Source organism: Chrysoperla carnea, chromosome 5 (genome assembly GCF_905475395.1).
Source record: "Chrysoperla carnea chromosome 5, inChrCarn1.1, whole genome shotgun sequence".
NCBI classification, from domain to species: domain Eukaryota; kingdom Metazoa; phylum Arthropoda; class Insecta; order Neuroptera; family Chrysopidae; genus Chrysoperla; species Chrysoperla carnea.
The window spans coordinates 65,994,591-66,011,304 of record NC_058341.1 but is presented as its reverse complement, the minus strand read 5'-3'; the positions used below and the strand labels follow the sequence as shown (position 1 = coordinate 66,011,304).

General features: G+C 28.7%; 1 protein-coding gene across 2 annotated transcripts in view; it reads left to right on the top strand.

Moving 5' to 3' along the window:
* The window catches only part of LOC123300846 (PTB domain-containing adapter protein ced-6-like), a 146,968-nt gene that overhangs the window by 120,116 nt on the left and 10,138 nt on the right, over positions 1 to 16,714 (top strand). The window lies entirely within an intron of this gene.

The following is a 16,714-nucleotide window of genomic DNA, read 5'->3' as shown; positions in this document are numbered from 1 at the left end:
AAATAACGAAAATAAGGAGAAGTCTTCATTTTGAACGAGACACTCTGTATAGGTGAAAATATATTTTATCATAGAATGACCCATATACATCGTGTCGGAAAAAACTCAATTTTTTTTTCAATTTTCTTTCAACTTTTATTCAGTATGCTCAGCAATACTCTCGACAAACAGCAGAGATTTTAGAATTAATAAAATTTATAAATTGAGGAGGATTCAGAACAGATTTCTAGTTTCAACGTCAATTCAAATCAGAATGAGATTAAGGTCGAATTATTTATCAATTTGTTAAACGCCATTTGCGAAGCGGAATGTATTGTCTGTTGATAAATTCAATGTTTTCACAGCTTTAAGATTAAATTACAACAGCTTTATTATATGGTGGCGTCAATATTTGACTTTACAAAATATTAGACCGTGAGCCCATAATGAAGTAAAATTTCTATAGTTATTTTTGTCAACAATTTGAAGGATTAATAAAGGTAAATTTGATGATAAAGGAAAAGTATGAAAAGAACGCTTAGAAATATTGATGATACGAACAAAATTTTGGTGTAGCTGTTCATAAAATAACAGCCCATTTCTGATTGTCCGTGTGACTGTTCGTAATCACGATAACTCAAAAACCAATAGAGATAAGAGCTGAAATTTTTATAGCGTGTTTAGGACGTAAAAAATGAGACTAAGTTAGTAAATGAGCAACATAGATCAGTTGGATCTTGCGTCCGAACGGCCGTCATAATAGTGTTGATTTTTTAAACTCTTCTAATTTATAAAAAAAATAATGCAAACACTGATATTCAACACTTTCTATACAAGATATTTTAACAATTTAACAATTAACTCAGTCAATTGTCTGTTTTCACTTGCTTTATAATTTAATTTTTTTTTAATATAAATTAATTCGAAAATTGCAGAATTTATTCTTCGTATATCTTCGAAGACAAAAGCTATTCATCGGTTTTAGTTGTATGATCTCCGGATTTTTTGAAGTTTTGATTTAGTAGCGCTAATAGGAATTTAATTAAAAGGTAGCTATTGACAACACAACATGTGGAAAAAATAAATTTGCAGTCGTCAAAAAGGTTGAAAAATTGTTCTGGTTTTTGCAAATGCATTTCAATTTTCGACCCTTTCGACGGTTGCAACCTGTTTGCTGTTTTCCTACATATTGTTTTGTCAATAACTGTATTAAGATTTCCGGCATGAATGCACTTGTCGACAAATTTGGTTTTTTTTTTTAACTTGGTATAAGATTCCAAGTTAAGTAACATTCAAAGCAAGTAAAACTCTGCCCTCTCAGCTATTTTTTATGATATTAAAAATTCTCTCGACAAAATTGAAAAAAAAGTAGGAAAGTTAAAAGTAATGTTTTTAGGAAAATAAATAAATTTTTGATATTAATTTTCGTTTTCGAGATATGACGTAAATTGGTCAAAATTGGGAACGTAGACATAATTATCTCGTGTTTTAAACGGTCGAAATTTCTGAAACTTTGGGATTTAATAGTAAGCTTTACTAAGTTATATTAATTTCTCGCTAAATTCTGTGGAAAAAAAATTTTACCGCAGCTTCAAATAGGAACGGAAAATATATTAATATTATATTACAGACAAAATCGTAGAAAAATACGAGAAACTCGAATTACATGAAAACGTCATTTCTCTTTATTACGAAATCCTTTGTTAATTCTCGAAAAGCCAAATAAAAAGAATAATAAATATTTGAGTGCATTATGGGCTCACGACTTTTCACTAATCTCCTCACTATGAATACATAATTTTTTTTGTTCAAAAATAAAATATAGATAAAACAGATATAAATATGAATATAATTATTAAAAAGTTTTAATATCTCATTTAGTTAGTAATAAATTATTAATAACTAGTAACATAATATTCAAGGTTATAAATAACATGATCTATTTCGAATTTATAAAACTCGACTTTGCTGTTTGCTGTTTGTTAAGTGAAGGGGATTATGGTTTATTATAATTTTTATGTCTATGCACGGTACTAGATGCAATCATATCCATTGCATTTTATTTATTTATTTAAATATGCAACTACTAGCTTGAAACCCGCCCGTTTCACTGGACTTAAAAGTAAAAAACATGTGTACAGATTTCAATTTTGTTAAATGTAAAATAGTCTTAATTCATTAAGTTTATCAGAAAAGTCGGCCATGAATGGTTTGATATTTAATATTTTAAATTTTAACAGAATACTTTTGATTTATGGTTCAAAATAAATATTTACTTTTTGCCGTTCTAACTGTAAAAAATCATAAAAAAATTTCGGGGATTTGATTCATTTTTGTAAATTATTGTAGAAGTTATTTTAAATTCTTTAAAAATATGCTGAGTTTCTAAAATCGTACTGCTACCAAAAAATGCATTCAAAGTACGATTATGGCTAGCATTAAAAGGCATAATATTTGTTTAATTATTTACCATTTATGTTTATTTAACAATTTAAATATATTTTCTGTGAAATTTATAATAAATAAAGAATTACATTTATTGTTTGCTACTAGCTTTATTTTACTTATATGAACCGGTACAAATTAGAATATTGATTATTACCATGTGTTAGTGATGTAACGAATGTCTTATTTTTTACATTCGCTAATTGCGAGTGTTGACTTTTAAATCAAACGCGCGCAAATTTTTAGACGTACGATAAGGTAGTATACAAAGACCAGGTGCGACATTACGAATCGGCTATGTTTAAACCGAACTATTCCGAGCCGATACATGTTGAATGAATTAAGTTAGCTACATACAGTTCATTCGACTTTATATAATATTCGCCAAATATTCGCATTTATTTTTCGGTTTCTTGCGAATACGAATGCGATTGTTAAAAAATATGCCTCACTTATTTGATAAACAAAATGAAATTATATTCGGATGGTCTAAGAGACGGTATAAAGTCGAACTCATAACCAGATCAGGCATATTTTTTATAAAATTTTATTAATTTTTAAACACTCCCATCATAGTTGTTCTATCGAAAAGTGGCTATTTTTAATTAAAATAATATTAATTAATTTTTTCCATGAATGGTTTTTTTTTTGGGCATGCCTTTACAATTATTGTCGTAAATAAATTATCGTTCTTCTAAAAATTTCGATTGGTTAATAGGTCCGTGTAGTTACTTGTTGATATGGTATGAATGGTACGCCGATCTGTTAATCAATCGAAATTGGTATCACAAGAAGACTATTTAATTACGAAAATAATGGTATAGGTTTGCTTGGAAAAAAACCATTCATGGAAAAAATTGGACACTTTTTGGTAGAAAAACTATGATAGAAATGTTTATAAATCAATAAAATTTCATAAAAAAATATTTATCATCTGGCTATCAGATGGGTGAAAATCGACTTTTTACCGTCTCCTGTACTAGGATATGTAATGCTAATAATAAAATTTATATTTTTTATTTACTTGTATTTAGAGAAGAGAACTTAAAGATAAATCAATACTGTATCATTTGATACTAGAAAATAGATCAAATGATAGTCAGATAATGAATCTGTAAAAGTAGGTACGATGGTGGCTACTCTATCCAAGTATTTAAATTAATTGGTTTTTGCCTGCTTGCGTAAAATGATTCAAAAGCTTACTTGTTGTAAATTAAGATTGTAATCTACACTAGTTAGCATCTCCAATTTCATATATAAAAAATTTATTGGATAATTAGCAGTTCATTAGTCATTATTCAAGGAAATTATAATTATTAATTAATTATTTCTATTGAAACAATCAATCAATTAATCAAATATTAAATTTTACGTTAATTTAAAGGGCAATGTTTTTACTTTACTCATGTACGATGCGTTTTCTCTTTTCTTTTCTATTTATTTCCTTGCTAATTAGCCCTTTACTTGCGCATGAAATACTTGTTGCACTCAAATTAACATTAGCAAGCGACGGGTAGATTTTTCGCAAACAATGGGTCCGATAACCTAATTTTTATTACACCAAAACTCGTGCAGGATAGAGAAATAGTTCTCCAAGTTTTAAGGCTTAAAAATATTGATGATTCGAATAAAATTTTGGTATACGTGATCATAAAATCTGATCTAATTAATTCATTTGCGGTTGTCAGTCCGTCTGCCCATCCGTCAACACGGATAACTCAAAAACGAAAAAAGATATCAAGCTGAAATGTTTATAGCGTTCGTTTTTAAACATGTCCAAAAATATAATTTTTTTATATTTTAGGCGTTTTTTCATCTGGCCTCCAAAAGGGATTATTCATGAAATTTAAATTTGGTTCAAACATTTTTCTTCCGTAACTTTACTGATTGGACATTTCAACTAAACCGTTATTTTAGTAATTAATGTCTTTTTAATTACTTAAAATTAATTAATAAAAGTGCAAATTCAGTGAGAGAAATTCAAAATTTTAAAAACGGAACTTCAAAATTTAAAACGGACATAACGTTATAACATTGGCTTGTCAAATTCGTTGACATACTGTATGGTATTAATTACTTATATTTTGTATGGTATTACATTGAGTTATATTATTCTACGACTTTTTATTAGAAAACTTAATATGTAATAACAAGTGTAAATTCTGTGTTGTAATTTCATTTTTTAAAGTATAAATTATACATTGAACTGTCACCAATTGATAGGTCATATATTAATACGTCATCAACACAGAGCGTCAAAAGACTGCGTTTAAATATCTCAAAATTATTCTCTATTTTAAATTTTTTTTACACTTAATTAACGCATTTTTAAAAAGTATTCATATTTTTACTTTGTTATTGTGTAAACAATCAATTAAAAATATAAAAAAAATACATGAATATTCCCTATTTATAAAAAAAAAAGACGTTATCTTAAATTTTATCGTGTTCATAAAAAAACTTATAAATTCTAGTTTTGGAGCAATTGATATTGCTCAAAAATTTATTTCAATAACTATCCTCTAACTTGCTTTTCAACTCTGTAAATTTTGATTTTCCACTCTACAAAGCTTTACTTTTTAAATCAATCAATTGCATTTCTAGAGATCCATCATCAACTCCAAATGGCTCAATGTGGATTTCGTTACTATTTGTGTTGAGAGCGTTTACTATGAATGCTAGAATGATTTTGTTGGTTTATTAATATTTTTATTTCGACCGACATATAGAAATAAATGGTCCTTAATCCTTGTTAATAGATTCAGATCGATTTTTAAATGTTATTTTTATAAAAAAAATAATATTTGCGTGTGGAACTAAAGTGCCGCAGCTTTACATCCAAAAATCCGCATAAGGCTCGCAAGCCGCAGGTAGCCGACCACTGTCCTAAACGGATAAATTGAGCTTCATTATTGCCATATATAAACAATTTAAACAAGTGAAAACAAACAATTGACTGAGTTAATTGTTGAAATACCATTATAGGCAGTGTTGATTACACTGTCACATTTCACATACGTACATGTCACACATATATAACTGATATTCCCATATGATTCATACTATAAAATTTGCGGATAATTTGCACTCTCACGTTTAAACAGTGATGTTTACGAAAAAACAAACACAAAGTGTTTCAAACAAAAGTTGTTTATTTTTTTATAAGGAACATTTTTTACATTTAAACTTTTGTTCTCTCTCTAACGGTTTACAAGATGGGTTTTACGGACCAATTCCGGACCCAATTGACCTATGTTGCTCATTTACGAACTTGACCTCACTTTTTACGTCCTAAGAACGCTATAAAAATTTCAGCTTGATGTCTCTTTTCGTTTTTGAGTAATCCTGATGACAGACGGACCGGCAGACAGATAGACAGACAACCGGAAATGGACTAATTAGGTGATTTTATGAACACTTATACCAAAATTTTGTTCATAGTATCAATATTTTTAAGCGTTACAAACTTGGGACTAAACTTAGTATACCTTGTATGTTACATATGCAAGGTTTAAAAAGATATTTCTCCTACGAATATTTTATAATAATCTCAGCATCTAATTTGACAAAACAACATGTAAGCTACCTAAAAAAGGACATGATTACTAATATAAACATTTGTTACAATTCAAATTTATACCACGCAACAGGGTGTTAATACACAACTGTGAAGTAAATACAGTCTAACTCAGTTCTGGGCAGGTTTTGACTTTTTACTCTGTATGGCTTTTAACATGAAGAGTATGTTCCGAAGTGTTAAAAATAGTACAGGCTGTCTACCTGTTTAGAATCTAAACTCAAAATAGTTTTCTGTTGTTAAAAGGATTATAAGAGGAATTTCAATTTACTATACACATGCCAATGATAAGGTTTGGGAGTGGGAATAATTTTGTTTGGTTAGTAATTCATCTCTGAATTTCTTAAAGGGTTACTTTGAATTGAAAAAGTAAAAAGTATATATTTTTGTTTTTGTAACTGATTTTAGTAATGGAAAAGATCATTGCTTTTCAGTCTATAAAAAGAATTAAATTTATATTACATTATTATATTTTTTCCCAGATCATTGGTGTAATTTTAAAAAAATAATTGGTGGGACTACTCTGTATTTACACTGAATGAGTCTCACCTCAGAACCAACTTCGCTTGCTTACTCTCATTGAAGGATACGTTAACTACCTGGAGTGCTTACTGAGTATAAGCAGTAACCAACCGGTGTCCAAAAGTGGTCTAACTAGGAAATATTTATTATTCAATTCCACTCAATCAGACTCATAACATCATCAGACTCATAATTTTAGAATAGTACTTTCCTAATTCTTTAAGGATGTATGAGCTTGACAACAATGTTTGATTTATAGGCTCGAAATTTTTTTTAGGTAGACTTTTACTCAAAGAATATGTGGTTAAGTAAACACTTGACAGAGTTAATTATTGAAATACCGTGTATAGATAAACTGACCATACGTCCCGTTTTAAACGGGACTGTCCCTTTATTTGACCATACGTCCCGTTGTCCCCGTACAATGATCCGGGACGCAAAATAGTCCCGTTTTCTGACACCGCGCGAAAATAATATATAAACAATGATACAAAATAATATATTCATATAGATCAAGAAAAATCATAGACAACCTATATTCTTTCTATTCTTTTCTAACCTATTCTTTCGCTCTATCTGTAATGTCATATACTCTATATGTAATATCAAATGTATGGTATGGTGTGCTGTGTGTCTGTCTATTCATTGTCAGTTTTGCACGGATTGATGCTTGTGTATGTTATATGTTGTATAGTGTAGATAGTGATGCCCGCGCCAAATCATCTCGCAGATGGCCGACTCATTCAACTTTCACCTGCATTGTTGACGTTTCCCGTAGGAAATCCGGGATAAAATGTAGCCTATAGCCTTCCTCGATAAATAGACTATCTAACAGTGAAAGAATTATTCAAATCGGTTCAGTAGTTTCTGATAATATATGGACGTCCCGTTTTGAGCTTAAAAAAAAATGGTCAGTTTATGTATAGACAATGTTGATTACACAATCGTTTATTTGTTTTACGTCATGTAAGTAAAGAAAGATAGACACTCTTAGACACAAAGTTAGTGTATGCAATAACAAAAAAACAAACATATACATGTATATATACAATAATTGTATATATACTATATAATGTTTCTGCCCTAATTTGCGATCTCGTGGGTAAACAGTGATGTTTACGAAAAATGTTTCAAACAAAAATTTGCTAATTTTTTTATAACAATGTTTTTCACTTAAACTTCTGTTCTATTTCTAACGGTTTACAAGATGGGACTTAAGAACCCAGGATCCAATTGACCTATTTTGCTCATTTACGAAACTCAACCTCACTTTTTACGTTTTAAGCACGCTATAAAAATTTTAGCTTGATATCTTTTTTCATTTTTGAGTTATCGTGAACGCAGATAAATAGATGTACAGCCCAACCGGAAATGGACTTTTTAGATGATTTTATGAACACCAAAATTTTTTTGGTAGCATCAATATTTTTAAGCGTTACAAATTTGCAACTAAACTTAGTATACCTTGGTATAAAATAGATTGCTTTTATGGAGAAATCTTAAAAAATGGCATTTTGAAAGTTTTTGATAATTTTCACTGGAACGAATGGGAAAAAAAAAAAAAAACTTTCTAATAGGAAGTAAACATATTAGCAGTGACACAGAAAAAACCCATTCAACCATTTCAATCCAAAAACCCAAATGTCACCATCTATGTAAGGGATGTATGTACGAGCAGGGTAGGGTTGAAATTATTTTTATCTTATTTTCAACTTTGATGATGAATTTATTATTATTTCATGAATGTCGACTAAAAATAACAATACAATTTTTCGATATCTGCCTTGTTTTTCGAAATATTAATGGCTGAATAATTAAAATAAAATTTTCCACTTCGAACTTTATTTAAAGTCTCTTAACTTTAGGTAACGCTGACTGAATAATAAATCTTAATAATTTTCTACTGTAAAGACCTTAATATGAGTTACAATTTTTTTCTTTAAAACAAATAAAGTTTGGAATTTACAAGGTTATTGTATGTTTAGGTGTTCTCCTTTATTTGATAAAACAACAAAAAAACTGTAAATAAGTATCATAATTTTATTGCTTTACATTTTGATAAAAACTTGATAATAACAAGAACCTAATTTTAAGTGTCATAATAGTATTTGTATGTTGGGAAATTAACCATATATTGTTTTTAACAGAGATTCGTAAGGTATAAATATGTGAAAAGCTCGGAATCCAGGGATAGCCAATGAAACTTTATAAAAACTGTTCGACTGCATTGTTTAAACCTTACTTAAAAAAGTTAAAAATAAAAATTTGTACGATCTTGTCCAGGGGATGGGGGCAACCCCTTCGTGGGGGTGGAAAAGTTTATGTTAAAAATGACGAACGGGAAAGGATAAAAGGATAAACTCTTAGCAAAAAAACTCATTTAAGTATATTTCGAAAAGTCAATACTTTCCGATTTATACTACGGTTTACTAGATGGGTCCTACGGACCTTAGACCTTGACCTATGTTGCTTATTTACGAACTTAGCTTGATATATCTTTTCGTTTTTGAGTTATCGTGTTAATAAGCCGACGGACAGACGAAATGACAACCGAAAATGGGTTATATGCATCACCTATACCAAAATTTTGTTCGTACCATCATTATTTTTAAGCGTTACTAACTTGGGACTAAACTTAGTATAAAAGCTCATAAAAGAGATTAAATTGATTAAAATTTTTTGAATATTTTTATTTTTTTGCTTATTACTAGTTGGTTACCTTGCCTGATCAAAGTTTGGTGTATGGCAACCTTACTTTCTGGTAAAGCAGGAAATTTTGTAAATAATAATTGGAATTTTTAAAAAATTAGTCTATTTAAGCGGTGGTGTAATGTACATTAATTACAAAAACAGTTTTTTTGAAATTTTCCATAAAAAATTTGGGAACCCTCAATATTTCCCAAACATGAGGAAAATCAAGCATTGATTAAAACAGTTTTGTTTTTGTACATGTTTTGATTTTACACTTTTGTTAATACAGATATGTACTTATCTGGGGGTACTCTTGGATGCCTCTCTTCAAGTTTTCGACCTCGAGGATCCTATGCAGACATGAGAGGGGGAGGGGCAAAAACATCAAAACTTTTCTAACTTCTTTTAGTTTTTCGCTTATATCTCATTACTTAAGTATATTTAGAATTGAGCATTGGCATTAAATTTGCATCCTAAAGTATCTCCAAACATCCTATAAAAATTTCATTAACTTCGGAATACTTACCAGCTATCTCCCTGTTTTGAATGTATCTACTGGAGTATAAATAAAATGACCATAAAACAGTTATACGTGAATATTGAATAATACAGCAAATGTCAAATGAATAGATTCAAACTTGTTTAATATTTTTTATTCTTTTGTTTTACTTTGATATTGACATTTAGTTCCATCTATGAATCACTAATTTAACTAATATGTATGCAATAATGTTTGTTATTGGAATTTTAAATATTTCTTTATATTATTTAAAATAATATCGATTAAAAATATTTTAAATTAATTTTAATTCATATGACAAGTTTGAACGGCTTATATTTCAGTCGAAGCATAAATTCTATAGATTCGCAAAAAATTCCGTTCCAAGTAGCCATCTTTCAGAGCTTCTCCTATCAGAAACTGTGCACATCTATTCAGATTTAAACCGATTTCGTTGGGCTTTCCAACAAAAGTATTTGGTATTTTTATGATAAAGATTTGGGTAATTTCAATAAGAAGGAAGGTGAGAAGGATATGAGGCTAAAATTTGTTCCTCCAAACAATTTAGTTCAGTATTATTAACTATTGTCTGAAAAGTTTTTTAGTGACTTTTTTCATAAATTCGTCATAGCTTAAGGGATTTCCCTTGTTTTTTAGATAGAAAATCAACTTTTTTTTAAAATTTTTTCAATTATGGCAAGCAAATATACATAATATTATGCAAGTAACATCGAATGAATCTTTATAAAAACATTGTTTAAAGCTTAGTTAAAGAAATTAAAAACAAAAATTTGTGCGAGGTTGCTCAAGATGTGTGAGCCACCCCTTCTGGAGGTGGAAAAATTTATGCTGAAAATGAATCGATATAAGAATGAATTCTAAGCAAAAAGTATCATTTGAACATATTTCGAAAAGTCATTACTTTCCGAGTTATTGACGATTGAAATTCGAATTCAAATAATTAAAAAATTTTACGTTTTTTGAAAAAAGTATACCGTACACTTTTTAAAGTACTATAAAAACCATGAAAATGAAGAAAAAGTTTCAAGATATTTGCATGAACATTGACGGAGTTATGATGAAAACAAAGTTTATCGGACTTTATTTTTTATTCAGAAAAAAAATTATGAAATTATCACGGAACTAAAATAAATGCTTCCTCCTTTCCAATTCATTTTATTTAGGTACTGACAACAGGCTCAAGCAGTTCTAGAAGTTTCAGATAAATTTTTTTTGAAGTATTCAAAAATAATGCGGCATAATGGACATGCCCATCACCTAAATAGACTAATGATTTAATAAATCACTTCAAATAGCTAGTCTATTGTTCCTAATTTTATACTAAACCCCTATCTGATAATTTTTAGAGGGAACATTAAAAATTCATTTCAAAGCATGTAGATTTCAAAAATCGGAAAAAATTATAGCGAAATCGGTAGAAGAGTACTTTGCCTATTAGATTCCGCTACCAATGATATGGGGCAAAGATTGTCTCCGGAGGTACTCGACAAATTTCTGTTGGGAGTTTACTATCTGAACCAAATATTGATGTCAAGGACTTGAATATCGATATCCAGGCAGAGAAAAAAGTTATTCAGATGTACTGGCGATTCATTAATGATAGTAAATCAATTGTTATAAATGAATACCGACTCTAGGTGGGCAAATGGAAATTGAATGTGAAAACAATTCCGCCATATCAGAGTCGCTAGCTTATCTCATTAAAGCATGCGACCAATATTTGTACCCTAATATAAAAATGTTCTTACAAATACTGGCAATTCTTTCGGCGAGTGTAGCTACTGCAGAAAGATCGTTTTCTATACTTATCGGGGTAAAATCTTGCGTGTCTCAATGGGACAAGAAAGATTAGTCGGGCTAACACTCAGGGCTAGCACTAAACATCAGGATATCGATGTAATGATATCAACGCTTTCGCGCAAAAAAAAACAAAAGCTTGAATTTTTTTATTTAAGTAAGTATCTAAATAAAATTATTTAATGTAAAATGTATACTAGCGTTTAATTTAAGTTGAAGTTGTAAAAATTACATCAGAATTTGTTCAGTAGTTTAAAATCTAAATGTGAACGAACAAACTTCTTTCAGATTTATTAAAATAGTAGTGTTCGTTTCACGGCTCTGCCCACATGGGTAAATACACTGTACAAAATCTTGGTCAGGGCGACATATATTTTATAAACATCTCCTGTGTAGGAATCTATACGATCAAGATCGAGTTCATTCTCCGACTCGCATTTGGCCTAGTTTCGGGTGCCTATGCCGTGCCCATCACCTTGAACAGGCCGGACTGGATCCGTGCCTGTTCAAGGTGGTATAATTTTTCTTTATTACGTCTATATTGTAGTTATTTTTACTGTATCAGAAGTTTATTCTGTCTGTGATATAGTTTAAATTAAACCGAACCGGAAATAAATACAAATCTAGGTTTATAAGCATTTTAATAAGGTATTTATTATTTTATTTATTCTCAAAGTGAATAAATCTTGTATGAATTCTTTTATTTTTTTCATGTGAAATAAAAAAAAAAGAGTTTTTAGTTATTAATAATAAAATAAGTATATTTTATTTTTCATTGATTCATAAAATTTCACACGTAAAAATAAAAATTTAATTAATAATTATTAGTTAATTAAAAAAAATGAAATATAAGAATTATTATTGTTAGCTTTGCTGCATGCATCCATCATGCGTGATGCTAAATTTTCTTATCCTATACACAAGATAGTGTAGGCGCTGACTGGATTTCGTATGCATTTACAGGTCGTACCAAACAAAGAGTGTATTTCGACGTATTTTGACCCACTGAATCAGAATTTTCAACTTGATCATCGCTCAGAGTGGGGGAAAATTTGTTATAAAAAAATTAATTGTTTATACGACTCTAGCTCCTAAACTATTAAAAGTTTTACCAATCAATTTTGTAGAATACAATGGTTCAGAATTGTTTGGTAAAATTTTCAATAGTTTAAGAGCTATGGCCGTATAAACAATTAATTCGTTTATATTACATTCCCTCCCACTCTGAGCGATGAGCAAGCTGAAAATTCGGTATTAGTGGGTCAAAATACGTCCAAATACACCCCTTGTTCGGTGGGATCTGTAAATGCATACTCACTCAGCGGCTAAACTAAGACTTACAATATTTATCGTCGTATTTTATTCCCATGTGTAGTTTATCATGGACCTAGCAATATTGAGAATCTTGTAGACCCAAATATATCGAAAGAGTTCTGGCAACAAAATTAAACTAGTGCATATTATCTTTTGATTATAAAATTTTCTCACATTTTCCGTAAACAAGAAAGTAGAAAACTACTTTTTAAATTTTCTCTAAGATTTTTTAAAAACAAAAAATATTCTGAATTAGCATCTGAATTATTTTCTTAAAATAAAATTGGAAAAAATTGATTTAAAAAAAATACAAAATTCTAAATTTTTTAATTTTTTCATACAAAAATCTGCTAAAAATAGTATGTTTATATTGTTTGTGTTATATTTTTAAAAAATGAAGAAGTTGAACTTTTTGGACTGTAGAAAAATCCACTTATAAAAGAGAAAACAAACAATTGACTTAGTTAACTGTTGAAATACTATTTATTGACATTGTTGATTACGCAATTGTTTGTTGTTTTTTACGTCATGTAAGTAAATAAAGATAATCACTCTTACACACAAAGTAATTAGAGTATCTTGCTATTAACAAACACATTTATATTATAATAAGGTTTGTAACATCTAAATTTAAGATATATACAATACATGTATACTTGATCCAATACGCATATTATATAATGTTCTAAGCCAATTTGCGCCCTCACGGGTAAACAGTATTCTTAGTTTTTGTAAATTTTTCGATGTGCTTTGTAGAAAACCGTTTTTTATTTTTTATTTTCCATGAGGTTTGTATCACTATCTTTTATAGTTTTAGAGAAAATGGATATCAAATTTTTGCACTATTTTGCTCCCTCACGGGAAAACAACGATGTGCACGAAAAAATGTTTCAAATAAAAGTTGTTTTTGCTTATAAAGAACATTTTTTTAAATTTAAACTTTTATTCTATCTCTAACGGTTTACAAAATGGGTCCAATATGCTGCTCATTTACAAACTCAAACTCACTTTTTACGTCATGAGCACGCCAAAAAATTCTGTGTTAAAGTTCTTAAAAATGGTTAGATATTATTTTATTTACAAGGAATATTTTAAAGTAGACATGTATCACAAGTTAATAAAGTTTAAGTATAAAATAAGATTTATTAAATGGCAATTATTATGTTGTAAATACGCGCCAGGATATTATATTGCATATTAAGACATGCGCATTAATAATCATGCTTCATCATTTATTATTCTTCTCAATCTTCTTTGAGAGGTGGTTCTCACTCAGCACTCTGTTGCCAGTCCCATGGTAAATATTCAAAGGTTTAATAATAACTGTATATAGATATCACGTGAGTACATCCATCACATCAAAGTTTTTTTTTTTTGTTACACACAGTATACTAAGTACAGAATATCGTTGTTAGTTACTTAATAAAAATGATTTTATTTACTTAAAAATATGAAAGTAAAAATGAAATGAAATAATCATAATCATAAACATAATAGGTAGTATGTATTGTCTACAATAAGTAATAATTTTTATTTGTGTATAAATATTTATATTACAAATTTTAACATCTTTTTATTTAGCAAATTTCCTCTTAAAGCAAAAAGAGCTATTGCTTTTGTACCCATAATTAACAGGGTTGTTTTCGAGTGAAATAGACAAAGTTCAAGTTAATGTTTAACAAGCAACAATTTTCTTTCAAAGTTTTCGCGGAAACACTACGTTCGAGAAATATTGACTTTGCTAAGCTATTAAGGATGTACGAGCGCCAAGGCAATTTTAAATAAAAAGCCTGATTTTTTGTTAGTTAAAGTTAAAACCTTAATAAATTCAGTGAGATGTGAATTATTTATAACTTGAAAATATAAGACGAAAAGTAAAAATCAAATTTTTCAATATCTAGAGTAATTTTCGAAATATTGAAAATTATATTTAATTATTTAGCTTTCAATATTTCGAAAACCAAGGCAGCTAAAGAAAAATTTTATTATTATTTTTCGTCTACATTTATGAAATTATAACAAAATTCACCATTAAAATTGAAAATAAGGTACAATTAATTTCAACTCTAAATCTAAAATTGCCTTAGTTCCCGTACGACTTTAATTTATTTTAAGTTTTTGAAACTTTTATGGAGACTTTTTTTAAAATTTGTTATAATAATACAGGTTATATAGAAGCTAGTTTCTTGCCCATAATGCACTAAATTACAGGAGTTATTTTTTATTTAAATAGGTTCAGTATCACGTACTGAATGCAAATGCAACAAAATCCCTACAAAAAATAGACGGGGTATTCTCAGAATGGCGGAACTTCCCCCACTAAATTTGTAAAGATTTTGTGTAGTTACTACGTTCAGTACGTGATAATAAACCTATTTTGTGAAAATAAATAACTCCTGTAAATTAGTGCAAGAAACAATTCACAATTATCTGTATGCAATATTGAACGCGTAATATCTTCAACAATATTAATTTTAGAAAGAAAAGTTTACATTAAAAGTTTAAAATTTACAGATTTAAAAGTTATAAGCATTTTATTGTATTCGCTCCGAGCGTGAATTTCGTTTCCATGACAACGATACACTACTTTAATTATAGAATTAATGGATGCATATATAATTGTGTGGATTGCATTGAAAACTTACATTTAAAATTTAATATTCTTGTTTCACAAATTTAAATAAATAATTACGATAATTAACATTTGAAAAATAATATTTGTACAATTTGATTTCTTATTTTCACAATTTTTAATGCATTAAGTTTAATTAATTAGTGTTTTTCAATCATTTTAATTTGACAGTTTCTATATCATTAACATGTAAATAATTGCAAATTAGTCATAACAGCCCACTTTATCTCCAAAATTTTTCACTTAAAGCGCTGGCATCGATTTTATTATCCCTACCATGACTACGCACACAACGATATAGAGATATCAGTCAAATAGTCAATAAGTAAATCGTCATTGTCGTATATGTTATAAAAGGTTAGTGATACAAAAAAAAAAAAAAAATACAAAATAGACTGGACATTTAATTATCTACAATAAAGCCTATTACCATTTTTGATCCAAAGTGCACGTTTATGGAGATATAGAACAAAACGGTTTTCCTTTAAATGGAGGCACTTCCCCCGCCTATTTTTGTAAGGATTTTGTGCAATTACATTCAGTACGTGATACTGAACTTATTTAAATAAAAAAAAAACTCCTGAAGTTAATGCAGAAAAAAAATCTCTGTAGTCTGAAGTATAATAACTAATTTTTAGAATTTTTGAGTGGTAATTTTAATTTTAATTATTCCTAAGAGAGAATTGACTTAGTCTGCGCAGATCCTGCGTGATGTGAATTTTTTTTTATTTGTTTATTGTAATATTAATGTGGCACAATTATTTACTTTTGTAAAAATAATTAGATAGTATTTCTTAATTGTATTAAGTTAAGTAATTCTGGATATATTATGTTAATGATTAAAAACCACTTGATGACTTTTTTATTTTGTATTTCTTTATTAGCGGTCAATATGTAATCTGTAGAATATAGAGCTGGAGGTCATTGCATTAAACTATGCATCATTTCCTATTTGCTCAATTATTAATTCTGTCTGTTGTTTCTTATTTATACTGTGTATATCAAATATATCAAGGTATTCTAAGTTTAGTCCTAAGGTTGTAATGCTTAAAAATATTGATTATATGATCAAAATTTTGGTATAGCTGTTCATAAAATCACCAAATTAGTCCATTTTCGGTTGCCTGTCTGTCTGCCCGTCTGTCGTCACGATAATTCAAAAACGTAAAAACATCTCAAATTGAAATTTTTAAAACGTGCTCAAGTCGTAAAAAGTAAGGTAGAGTTCGTAAATGAG